We start from the raw sequence: 13005 nt of genomic DNA on the forward strand, positions 1-13005 counted from the left end.
CAGCCTAATCTGCATCCAAATATCCAAGTCTCCAGATGTAATGCTTCCACTCATATTCTCCAGTACTCATAACTATATATATATATGTGGGATGAATATTCAACACTGTAATCTTGGCATTCCCCAGACTAGTTTAGGGATGACAAATATAACTTTTGATCACACTCTGTTCATGTGGAAAAGTTAGAACAGCTGCTGCTATTTCAGTTCTCACAGGCATGGAGTTAAATTACCTACAAATAGACACAGCAAGTATAACCCAGAAGGCAGAGAGCCCTGGGAGGTGTGCTGTGCCACCTGCCTCCCCACAGACGCAAGGGCTTGCAAGGGGATGCCTGGAAGATGAGCTACAAAGCTGCCCTCTGTAGTGGTTACATTGGGGAAAACACCTTCCTCTCACCCCTTTAGAGTTGGAACAAAGGCGTCTGGAGCACCTTCATGCTTTTTGTGTGTTGTTTTGTTTTATGCATCTTTAAGGACTAAAGAAGTAGAGATGAAAATCTTATTCAAGAAGATTATTTGACCATATAAAGAACTCAAGGTCAAAATGGGGTGAGATAGATAAACCTTGCTGTAACAGTTTTGAAATATTATTCATATGGGTTAAAGAATGGGAGAGCAAAACACATTCATCTTGGCATTTAGAATTTTATTCTGTTCCCCCAATTTCCTTGACAAATCTCCCGGTCCTACCTCATAAACTGTAAATATTCATCTGCATAACAATGGTAGCTAAACTCCAGCAGCTCGGCAAAGAAGTAAAAATTCTTCTACAGAGGCAGTGAGCTCATTTTTAATGGTACGTGGAATATTTTATTTCTGAAAAAGTAATTAATTTTTTTAGCAAAAATATGAAGATAAGTCTTAGAAATACCCGCATAAAGCTACCTTCTCACTTCTGCCCTTTTCCATTTTCCTACTGGCTTCTCTCCTGGCAGTCAGCAAAAATACCACAGTATTTATACAGCCAGCAGCACTATAGGCAATGCAAAATAAATTGCACTATAGGAACAGAGAAAAACCTGAAAAAGGAAGTATAGCAGACCTTTGGTATAAAATAAAAGCAGACAGCAATTTTAGAAAAGAGCACATTACAAGGAAAATAATTCTATTCTGTAAGACAAAAAAAGGACAAGGCTTTTTGGAGAATTGAAAGAAAAATTATTTGCTTAAAAATAATTCATGTCTTGAAGAAATTATTAATCATTAATAGAGAGCTGGAAAGTAAAGATAGAAGAAATGTATGAGGTCATCTAGCTTAGTTTCTTTATTCCATGGTATTTTGAACAGTCTGAACTCTTTTAGCACAAGAACTGCCTTTGAGATGTACTTTTAAGATTTTCTCTGCCTGAGATGTTCATGTAACACATCTGAACAGAATTAAAGAGATATCCAAAACTAAGCTGAAGATTTCATCCCTGGTGAGATTTAATTTAGAGTTGCATGTGTTTTTTCAGGCAGGTCAGAATAGATATAACAATTAAACAAAACAATATTTAGTCCAGCTTTACACCCCAGCTGTAATATTATTGCTCTAATTACTGTCAATTTGTATCATCCTACATGGATTGCTAAAGAGTGACCTTCAACTTGTCATTTTTGCAGATCACTGAAAGAGCTTGATTGCAAAGGTAAGAAGATGTGTTTCTCACTACACAGCTCCCATTTGCCCATATTTCTTTGAGATGACAGCAAGTAACTCAACCTGGAAAAATGAACAGGAACACAATTCATACAAATGTCAGCCAGGTATTGCTTCAGCACATTTTTGCAGCATCAGTGTTAAGAGCCATGCATTGCAAATGTTCTGCAGCTCACTGGACTGTGAAACTACTTGGAAAGCAAACCTTGAAATTTTGCTTATGAAACATTTACACTGATAAATTTAATTTAGTATGTCTTCCAGGTAACAAGAAATGTAAATTAACGTTTTGAAACAATGGCAAGTGCAGTGGAAATGACAACATCAACAACATAAACTTTATTTTTTCTATATTTTCAATTTCCTATCCATTCTAATTCTCTGCTCATTTTAGGTCTATTTTTCCATTTTGTGGAGATTGATATTTAGAAAATAACTTCAAGCTTAATTCCACAGAATATATAGACAGCAAATACTGTCCTCAGGTATGCAGTTATTCTGTTAGGGAAGATATCAGTGGTTGGTTTACAGTGTTTAAACACTGTCCATATTTATTCTTGCAGCAGAGAAGAGAATGCAGCAACATAAATACTTGCACAAACATAAATCAGTGGATACATGAATTTTATTTTTAAAGCAATCCTTAGGGGCAGATAGTCTTTCACTTTACCTGTTGTTTTCCACTCTTTAATCAAAGAATGCATTCCAGAAATCTAAATTAGATTCTGATCCTGCAAATACTTGCAATATGTTTAAGGTCAAGCACCTTGTTCCACTGATTAGTTAATTTACTTCTGTGTAGAATGAAATTGCACGATGGGAATCTTTCCCAGTGCTCATCTTGCTGCTCTCTCAGGCTTTGATACAGAGATGAGACAAAACCAAGTGCAATACAGCTCTAAGTCAGCATGTACCCACTGGAGGTCGAGAAAGAAAAGAATTTTTGTTCCTATGAGTAAAAGCAAAATTACTCTAAAAGTACTCTTAACTCATATTACTGTTTTAGATCCCCCAAAGACTTACTACAGAAGATGAGAGAAGAGAATCTTTTGGGTTTCCTGTTTATCTTGGTGTCCTAAATTGATAACTATTCCAAAAAAACATAGGGAAATTTTATAAGAGCCTAAAAACTTCTCTTATAGACTGGAAGTGCTTTTAAAAGTTGCACAGTCTGTAATTTAAAGAAACTGGACAAGACTGATCAGATAAAAAAGACATTTATACTAACACCCTGATTCCACAGGCACCAGAAGGCAATGAGTTGGAACAAAATTTTTGACTCTGTGACATCCAAGTACCATTCTAAAAAATGCATGAACTTTAATTAAGAGAAGGCAAATGTGTTTAAATTTACTACATAATGATCCAGAATGATCTCAGTCTGATAATCAAAAAATTGAAAATCACTACTCTGAAAATGTCCAGGCAAAAATATATCAATCATATATTCCAAATTTGACAGAAACAGTGGCTTTCTGAATCACTACATGAAAAAATTAATCTGTTGACTTAGACCTCACTCCAAAAGTCAAACCAGTGTCTGCATATGAAAACTTCTTTCTTCTAATTTGCCTGACTTAGATAGATACTAATGTATTTGTCACTGAGCTACTTAATCCCCTGCCTCCTTAAATCTACCATGGTTTCCTCTTGAGCCTCCTTGGCTCAGACTTCCAAAGGATTATTCTAAGAGGTAATAAAAGAAGATGTCATAAAGAAGATGTCATACTCCCCATCCTTATTTGTTCCCTAGATGATGACCATTACATTATGGCATTGAGAAAACTGTGTCCCACCAGAATGCCTTGATCCATAGGCAGAGCTAAAAACTCAGCTGAATAAGCTTTGTTCAGCATTATTGCTAATATATAGAATGCATCATGAGCATTTACGCTATCACCTGTGCAGAATATCAAGCAATATTTTACTAGGTTTGGTTTCCCTGAGATGGAAGAGTAGCTGGTCTGGGGCTGTTTCGGATTGGTGGTAACAGCAGTGTTGACAGCACGCCAGTGCTTTGGCTGTGGCTGAGTGGTGCTTACACAGTGATAAGGTTTTTCTGCTTCTCATGCTGGCCTGACAGCGAGTAGGTTGGTGGTGAGCACAAGTCTGAGAGAGGACACAGATAGGACAACTGAGCCTGACTGGCCAAAGGGATATCCCATACCATGTATGACATTGTGTGTTTGTCTTCCCAAGTCACTGTTACGCATGATGGAGCCCTGCGCTCCTGGAGATGGATGAACATCTGAGGGCCCATGGGATTGGGAAATTAATTCCTTGCTTTGCTTTGCTTTTGGCATAACTTTAGCTTTACCTCTCAATCTGTCCTTATCTGAATTCACACTTTTAACCTCACCTCGAATACTGTATGCAGTTTTGGTCAACACAATATAAGAAAGACATTAAGCTAGTAGAGAGTGCTCCAAGGAGGGAATAAAGATGGTCTTGAGGGGAGGCTGAATGAAGAGCAGCTGAGCTCACTTGGTCTGTTCAGTCTGGAAAAGATGAGACTCAGGGGAGGCCTCATTGCATTCTGCAACTTCTGTGTGAGGGGAAAAGAAGGGACACTGATGTTCTCTGGGATGACCAGTGACAGGACCCAAGAAATTTTCTCAGAGGAAGTTTAGGTTGGGTGTTAGAGGGTGGTTGGGCACTGGAACAGCTCCCCAGGGAAGTGGGGTTTAGGTTGGGTGTTAGAGGGTGGTTGGACACTGGAACAGCTCCCCAGGGAAGTGGTCACAGCACCAAGCCTGGCAGAGTAAAAGAAGAGTTTGGACAATGCTCTCAGGCACATGGTGTGACTCTTGGGGTGGCCCTGTGCAGAGCCAGTAGTTGGACTCGATGATCCTTGTGGTCCCTTACAACTCAGCTTGTCCTGTGATTCTGTGATTCTAACCCCTACTGTGGGGGGAGCATGTGAGCTCCTGGATGGGACTTGGCTGCCTGCTGGCATCAAACTGTGACAAATATTCATGTTGCAGTGATGCTTGAGCTTTTTCTTCCTCATCCTGGTAAAGATCTATACACTCATAGGTATTCCAGCCCCTGACTCACAGTACGGTTGAGTCATATATTGGAAACTAGATACCATTTAAAATCTGAGCCTTGGACTCTTACTACTTTATATATAAACCAAGAAATCCTACAGAGGACATTAGATACTTTGTAAATTGGAATTTTGGTTTTAAAACTTCTAAAATTAATATGAGCAAGATGGAAATGCTTGTTTTCATCTCCAGGTGAAGTAATTTTAAAAAACCTATTTTTTTTCCCAAGCATTTGACATATCCATACTGAAAAACACTCACAGATATTCTGACTTTATAAGACACCCAAAGACAGAAACAGTACTTTGTTTTGCTGCTTTCTGCAAGAAAATCTTTGACATTTATCCTACCAGGGCTGTATCAGCCTTGCTGAAATCATGCTGACTGGAGAATGCAAACAGTGAAGCTGTGAGACTCACAACAGCTGAACAGAAAAGATTCAAAACAGAAAAAAAGGCTATTTTAAAGCTGTATCCTGAAGTAAAATACCAAAGTTAACTGGCTGGAGACTCACAAAAGCTGAACAGAAAAGATTCAAAACAGGAAAAAAAGGCTATTTTAAAGCTGTATCCTGAAGTAAAATACCAAAGTTACATACTTAAAAACTAAACTTGAGAAAAAATTGAGAACATGTGAAATGGACAAATCAGGCCACTGGATTCCTACAGTGTGTAAAAATATTAATGGGTAAGGTTTTTCAGAGAATAAGTATCATGAGTTTGAAATTAAGTTCTGATATGTTTCTTTAATCCACAGTGAAAGTTATCTTATGCTTTTCAAAGCAACGAACATAAGTCATATATGTAAAAAAGAAGATAATGAAGGGGCATAATATTGGTTTGACCTACATAATTTTGAATCAGAAGTGCTAAAAGTGACTCTAAAAAAGAAACAAACAACAAAAAATCAGACAAGTAAAACAAAAACCCAACCAAAAAAAAACAAACAAAAAAAATCTCAAACAAACAAAAAATCTAAACCAAACAAAAAACCAAAACAAACAAGCAAAAACCCAAAAACCCCCAAACAAAACCACAAAAACAAAACCACAAGAACAAACAAAAGCAGCCTAAAACCAGAAATATTCCCAGATGAGAGCTGGGAAAGGCTCTCACAATACTATCCAAGACAGTATCCAATGTACAGCTGTGTTTAAAAAAAAACAAAAAAAAACCAAAAACCAACAAAATCCGGGCCAAATCTAGATACCACCTTGCTGGTGGAAAGAAAAAGTGCTGTAGTTTAGAAAAAAAAACAACAAAACTCACAGTGATAAAAGTTATATGTCTACTGGCAATTATTAAACAGCACCAAGAAAAATTTCCAGGCAATGAAATTCAATTTTTTGAATTCTTAAACGTTAGGAAAGTTGCAAGCATTATTTTCACTTGGACCAACCAGCACCTTCACAAACAATTTACAGGCACATCTCAGAAGTTAGCTCCCACCATGATTATTCCCTGCAGGCAGATTGGATGCAATCATCCCTTTTTTGGAGATTAAACTAGTGTAACAGTTGGACAAGGGCTATTCTGTGCTAGTTGGTCTCAGTGTTGGAGAACATTCCCAGACATGTTTATTTTATGAATACCAACATAGCCGAATATTGCAAGTTGTGGGTAGCTGAAGCTGAAATTATTACAAGAATGTGACCTGCAGAGATTTAAAAGCAGTTGATAAACAACAGGAGCATATGAGCTGATAAGCGGTCCAAGCGATGGAAGAGACCCAAGGGAATCTACAAAATGTTTTCTCCTGCAAGAACAACTTCTTGGCAAAACCTACATTTAGCTACAATGCTGATTTTGTCACTGCAGCTAAAAGGCAACAGAGTATGCTGTATTTGTGGAAATAGAAGGGGAAAATTAAGTCTCTTAATGACCAAAAACGAAATTTCATATTTATCACTTGGAAGGAAGGCATTGCAATCCTCTTGAAAATGCTTAGAAAAATACTTTTTTGGTTTGGTTTGGGTTTTTTTGTTAAGTTGTTGTATTAGTCCTACTCTCCTTTTTTACATTTTACCCTTTTTATTTCCTGGGTATTTTCTATCTTGAGTGACTAGGAAATCTGTGTCTATGAGATTGCACAAACTGCCAAGCAATGTATCTGCTTAGTAAAGTTTCAGGACAGCTTGCTCTGTTAGACACATTGGTTCTATTTAGAGGAGACTAGTCAAACATAAACAGCACAACATATTTACTTAGAACGTCAAAGAGTTACTCCTTGTGATGATGGCAGTCTAACCTGGTCTTTCAGATTGCTGAAAGCTATTGGCAGAAAAGACAGGGTTCAGGAATGTAGGTAGAAATTAGTTTGAATCAGTCAGATTAAAGAGGAGTCAGGACTGGTTCCATTTCCAGTGGCACATTTACTCTGTGTTGTCAGCAGGCGAGCCCAGAAACAGGATCTCACGTCTTTGATGTTGATTAAAAAGTTTACAGATCTCAAAGTTCCAGACAGCAAATTATGGGATTCACTGAATCAGGTGTGAGTTATGTCTAGCACACATCTGGGCCAAGTCACCATAGGATCCTTCCACAGTCCTGCAGAGAGCAGAGAGCTAGGCAGGAACAGCAAGAACACGTCAGGGACTGCCTCATTACCTCCTCAAGGAAACACCTTTTATATGATCAGATGAACTGTACTTGAATTTCCACTGCTGAGACTCTGCTGGGAACCAAAACAATCAGATAATTAAAGTTAGGTGAGCTCAACCAGAGGAATGTTCTGGAGGGTCACTGCAGTGCACCCTCACAGAAGAGCAGCTGAGCCCAGGGCAACAAGTCAGACCCTAGAACATGCTACTTACTGCCCAGAAACAACATTAGGGTTAGGCACACCCCTTCTTAGCACAGGCTCAGTTTAACTAGAACTAACCTAAAGCCCCTAACCTGCAGCCAGAAAAGAAGATAAATAGACTGATAATCCTGATCAGTGTGGGCACTGGAAGTTCCAGGCACCTCAAGCAGTTTCAGACATTTGGAAAATAAAAATATTCCTGGCTTTATGAAGGGTATGTGTTTTACATAAGAAATTTCTCATCTATAAGCACAAAGACAGGCACTGGAGTTTGCAGTGTATGTACACAACATGCCCAGGTAATACTCCAACTGTGGATCTGACCTCCCAAAGTGGTTGCTTCTCCTGCATTAAGTCTAGAGATATTTGAAACCAGCCAGCGTCTTACAGGAACAATTAGTACCATGGCTTGTGCAGAAAGGTCAGAAAAGGGCTGGAGAGATAATGCAGAATTAGGCCTGCAGAGAGTACCAAAAGCACCTTGTGCCACGGAGCACACACTGTGAGCTTTGATAGCAGGAAACTCTAACCCTAACCTTAACCCTAACCCCTCCATATTCCTGTGACTATTTAAAACAATGTGAGGGGTGTTAGTATTGTGTGCCTTCTGCTGTACACATGGCTACACTGCTCATTATGTGTTTTTTGTGTCACAGCCAAAACTCAAAATACCTTTGTTTGTAAAAATTCAACAAAACGTGGAACTGCAAAGCTTCATCATCTGAATCACACAGCACTTATTAAATCTGTTTGTGGGTTGTCACAAAGGAAGGCTGCACAATACTGCAAGGAAAAACAACCTAGAGAAAGCAGATGCCTTAACAGCTACTAATTAGAATCTAATTACTCTTTCAATTACCTTTACTCAGCACTGTAGGTCCCCAAGCCACTTCTGACAGACATCAGCTGTCCATGTGGCATCCTCATCTGGCACAAACCGTTCTGAGTGCAAAATCAAATGAGACACTGTAACCCCAGTGTTAGCAGCGAGCTTTCAAACTCCCTGCAGTAGCAAGGTGTGCTGAATATTTCATAGCACGCATTTAGAGCTGGTATCTCCTTCTTGAGGCAGTACAAATACCATATTTCTGCAGGATTGCAGTGCTGCAGAGCTGTAGGCCAGTGATTACATTCTATGTACAAACACGGACGGCCAAATCACAGTCATGCTGGACTAAACATACATTCCCCCATCCTTTTACGTGAGTTTAGATCCCTGCTGTTACACAAAATTTTGTCACAGGTTAATATCTAGCATCAATCCCTTCCTTACTTAAAAACAGAGAAGGTTCCTTGCACATTGAAGGAATGAAACATAAATACAATCCTTATTCCTCCACAAAGAGTTTTCTTCTATAAATTCTAAGGAATTGAAAATCACCAAATCCCTGTCATCTAGAGATCCCTGTGTACCTGTTATTATTTTTTCATAATTCTTACAGTGCCTGGAGTCCTCCCACAGCTACAGAATCCCTCCAGAGTGGGTCTGTAGATGTTTACACTGTGAGCAAGACCACACTGCCACAAGCACACAGCATAAGTGCATAAGAGAACAGAAACAATCTCTATTTATAGACGAGGAACAAAAGCTGAGAGACACTTCCCCCAAAACATGAGAGACTCAGTCTCAGATTTCTTTCTTTCAGCACAGCATTTATTCTGGGTCCACCTTTCTTTCCCCAGAAGGATAGGTCTCCTTGCTTGTAGATAAATCCGCCTTAGTTTTGTGGGAATGTGAATTTTTGAAGCACCCTGAGCAGTAAGACCTTTTGAGACAAAGAATTAGTCAGCATCAGAAAGAGTATCTGAGTGTGGCTGTATCATAAGAATTATCATGGGAGTGTGTCAGAGACTGAATGTTATAATTTAAACATCTTCATGAAGGACATTTGCTTATTTGCAAATTTGCTTATTTGGACATTTGCAAAGCTGTATAAAAGCAGCAGAGAAGACCACCACACCCTGAATAGGCACTGAACTCTGAAGATAACATAATAACTCATTATGTTATCTGGGCTGGGGGAAGGATACATTCTCAGAGGTATCAAGCTTACACCTTCGGGTATAAGACCAGAGCCCCAGGGCTATCAGCTACCAGGCTGGAAAAGACCCTGGCAGCAAAGGGTGGCAGGAGGAGGAGAGGTTTTGGGTGTGTGGTAAAAAAGCTCTGCTCAAAGGCAGTGAACACTCACCCTCTGTTCTGTGCAGTGATCAGCTGTGGGGCCCCTTCACCCCGGGACAAGCTGCCTCCACCTCAAGGACAGAGGGACATCCTGGCCCATCCAAGGCACCCCCAAAGGGGTCCCCAGACCCTGCACCAGATCCACAGTGTTGCAAGGGACAATGACAAACTTACCCTCCCCAGGGGAGGCAGCTGGGCATTCCCACCTGGCCAAAACATATATTAACCCCTGGGATTCTATACTCCTTGCTGAGGAAGAAGACCAGATGGAGCAAAGCCATGTGTTGTCATTAGGATCCCCAGAAAGGTGATGGGTTTCCACCTAACCCACCNNNNCTTCCTTTCTTCCTTCCTTCCTTCCTTCCTTCCTTCCTTCCTTTTCCATATGCTACAGACAACAAGGTCAATAATTACTTCTTTTCCTACACAAATCCCTCTTTGGGAAGAGGCAGTCATGGACACTACAAACTGTGTACTATAATTCCCTATCCTGAGCATACTAATCAATCTCTCCTGTTAAGCAGCCAAACTCAGTTATCAATATGAGGAAGCTCCCAACAAGACACAGAGTTTTATTTTTAATTCTAAAGAGAGACAATTACTGATGTGCACACGAATAAGTCAAGCTAATATAAAGAACACAGATAAAATATAAAGCAGTTTTCTATCCCAAAGCAACCCCTTTAATAAACCCCCACTTTCAGTCTTGAATCAGATTGTTTTCTTGTTACAGGCAAATGTGCATGTGGCAGTGGACCAGATCTTTGCCTTTTCTCCTGCTTCAAGTGAAAAGCCAGGCAAACAGCATTACAAAAGGAAAACAGACTGCCAGAGGAGAAGCAGCTCCCCTGAAGAGATGGGAACAACTACTGCTGTTGTTATGGGAGTTTTTAAAGATTCCTAATCCTCAGAAATCACTATCCCTTAAAAAACAAACAAACAAACAAACAAACAAACAAAAAAAAAACCAACAAAAAACAGATACTGACCTTGCCAATAAGAATAATCAATTTTGACAATAGGAAAAGGGGAAAGAGAAAGATATTCAAATATTCAAATTAAGTCCTGTACAAAAAGCTGCCTGTCTGCTTCCATGCCACCTAAAAGCTTGCTAATATTTTCAGTGAACATTTTTCTTTAATTTATTCTGATCTAGACTATAACATACTATTCTTCAAGAGATTGATAGAGGGATTCACTTTCTGTAACCTACAATGTTACACCATATATTTTTATAATTTTGTAAGTAGTTTTCTCCAGTGAATATAATAGTAAAATGAGTAAAAATGTTTAATTTAATGTACCATTTAAGAAAAGACTTTTCTTAGGGGGGCACTGCACTACTTTATTTAGCCATTGTTCTTTGAAGATGCAGGAACTTACCTTCCTCTACAGACCTCTCTGCTGAGTTCAGACTCAATTATTTTTAAGTGAAACTTTAAAATTTTCCAGAAATATTGCCTGGAATTTCCTCCTTGTATTCAAAGGAAAGTATAGATGAAGGAAGAGACAGAGGATTATTTTCTATTCCTCTTTTTTATTAACTATTAATATTGACTAAATATGTGTTGATTTTATTTACCACCTATAAAGATGATTGTAAAGGGAAACTTTTAAGCAGTTTTCCTGCATTCTATTAGAATTTTGAGATCTAAAGGCCTTGAATACATGAATACGCTTGGAAAATTAAGTTTTTTTATTAACCAGAGCAAGGGGAGGATATCAGATACAGTGGGGGAGTTCTCTCTCATCCCTCCCATTTGAAATATTTAGCATAGTGATTTTTCAATCTAAGCATATTCTTAAGCCTTTAAGAAAGTTGGAGATTACTTAAGTAAGAGCTAGAGATTTAATGCATATGATTATGCATATTTAATGCATACATATGAACATACGGATATAAAACCTTAAATTTATATTAAATTAAATTATACGGAAATTATAAAATACAACTCGTTTTGCTTTTATCTTCTCCAGTTCCAGTATCTTACAATGAGATAATCCATCTAGTTCCAGAGTGGGTGCCATCTGTATTTTAACTTATTATTAAATCCTGAAGCTGTTAAGCATACGTCAGAGGACACATATCTAAATATAACACAGAGTTCTTGGAATCAATGTGAAGATAATATTGTAATAATATTGACACAAGATAATAAACCTTTCTTATTTATACTAATTTTTTATTGCAATATTGCAGCCTTTACAAATGACAGCTGAAGAATATTCATGCAAGCTGCATACTTCTGAATTAGCAGCATGGCTTCTTGGTGCTCCTCCCTGCAATGAACTAGTGCAGCATCTCAGTTAGTTTCACAAAATGACTCTCAGAGACCAGACTTTCAGGCTGGTTTTGCAAGGACAAGATTTTGATAAATGTTTTTTGACCTGCAAGCACACAGACACAGCGTCCCACAAAACCCCGTGTGCAAAATTGTTTTATAGATTGAAACTGCACTGTTGCTGAAGGTCTTTGTTCAGATTAAGAAGAAATGGATTCTGAAGTCCAGAATGTCTGTTTGCCTGAGATCACAAAGCTGTGAGCCTATTTAATCTGCAGTCATACATAGATATATATATATATATATATTCATGTATATGTGTGTATATATATTCATGAATATAAGTATGTATATATATACATATATATATGTAAAAGCAACCAGTTTCCTGACCTCTTTATTCCACGCCTCCTCTCTCTTCCTGTACGTAGTACAAAGAGTTCAAGCAAAATGTGTCAGCACTACTTTCTTCAGGATCATCTCAGACATATGCTAAGGGATCTCTAGAGCAAAGTGAAACCATATATAGCAAGCAGTGCTCCTGCTTTGAATTGCATTGCAGCTCCAGCTAACAACCTCCACATGATTTAGGTTGAGTAATTTAAGATGATGGTAGGGAGCAGGTCTGGTTCACTGTCCAATATTTCAATACAGTCACAGCCTTCATTTGTGATTTATTTTAGTGTACTTCTGAGCTTGTTCTGCAGTCTGCATTTAGATGACAACATCTAGGTAGATTAGGGTTCAGCAAGATTTCAAGAAAAGTACATAAAATTCTAATTCTTCCATTCCAAAGTAGAGGGAAGCATGCCTGAGGCAACTTAACAAGAGATTGTACCTCTCCAAGAGGCATGACACATTAATCACAGTATCTTGATTTATCACAAGTGAAGATCCCCAAAAGCTGACGAGATCAAAGATCAGTGGGAATCGGGATCAGGGAATCTTGTCTTTGCAGAAGATACCACAGCACTCATTCTGATCCTCTTGTACCTCTCAAAACACTGGACTGAGTCATACAGGTACAGCAGGTCACAAATGGCCCCC

The sequence above is a fragment of the Passer montanus genome, unplaced genomic scaffold (genome assembly GCF_014805655.1).
Source record: "Passer montanus isolate IOZ18808 unplaced genomic scaffold, ASM1480565v1 scaffold19, whole genome shotgun sequence".
NCBI classification, from domain to species: Eukaryota; Metazoa; Chordata; class Aves; order Passeriformes; family Passeridae; genus Passer; species Passer montanus.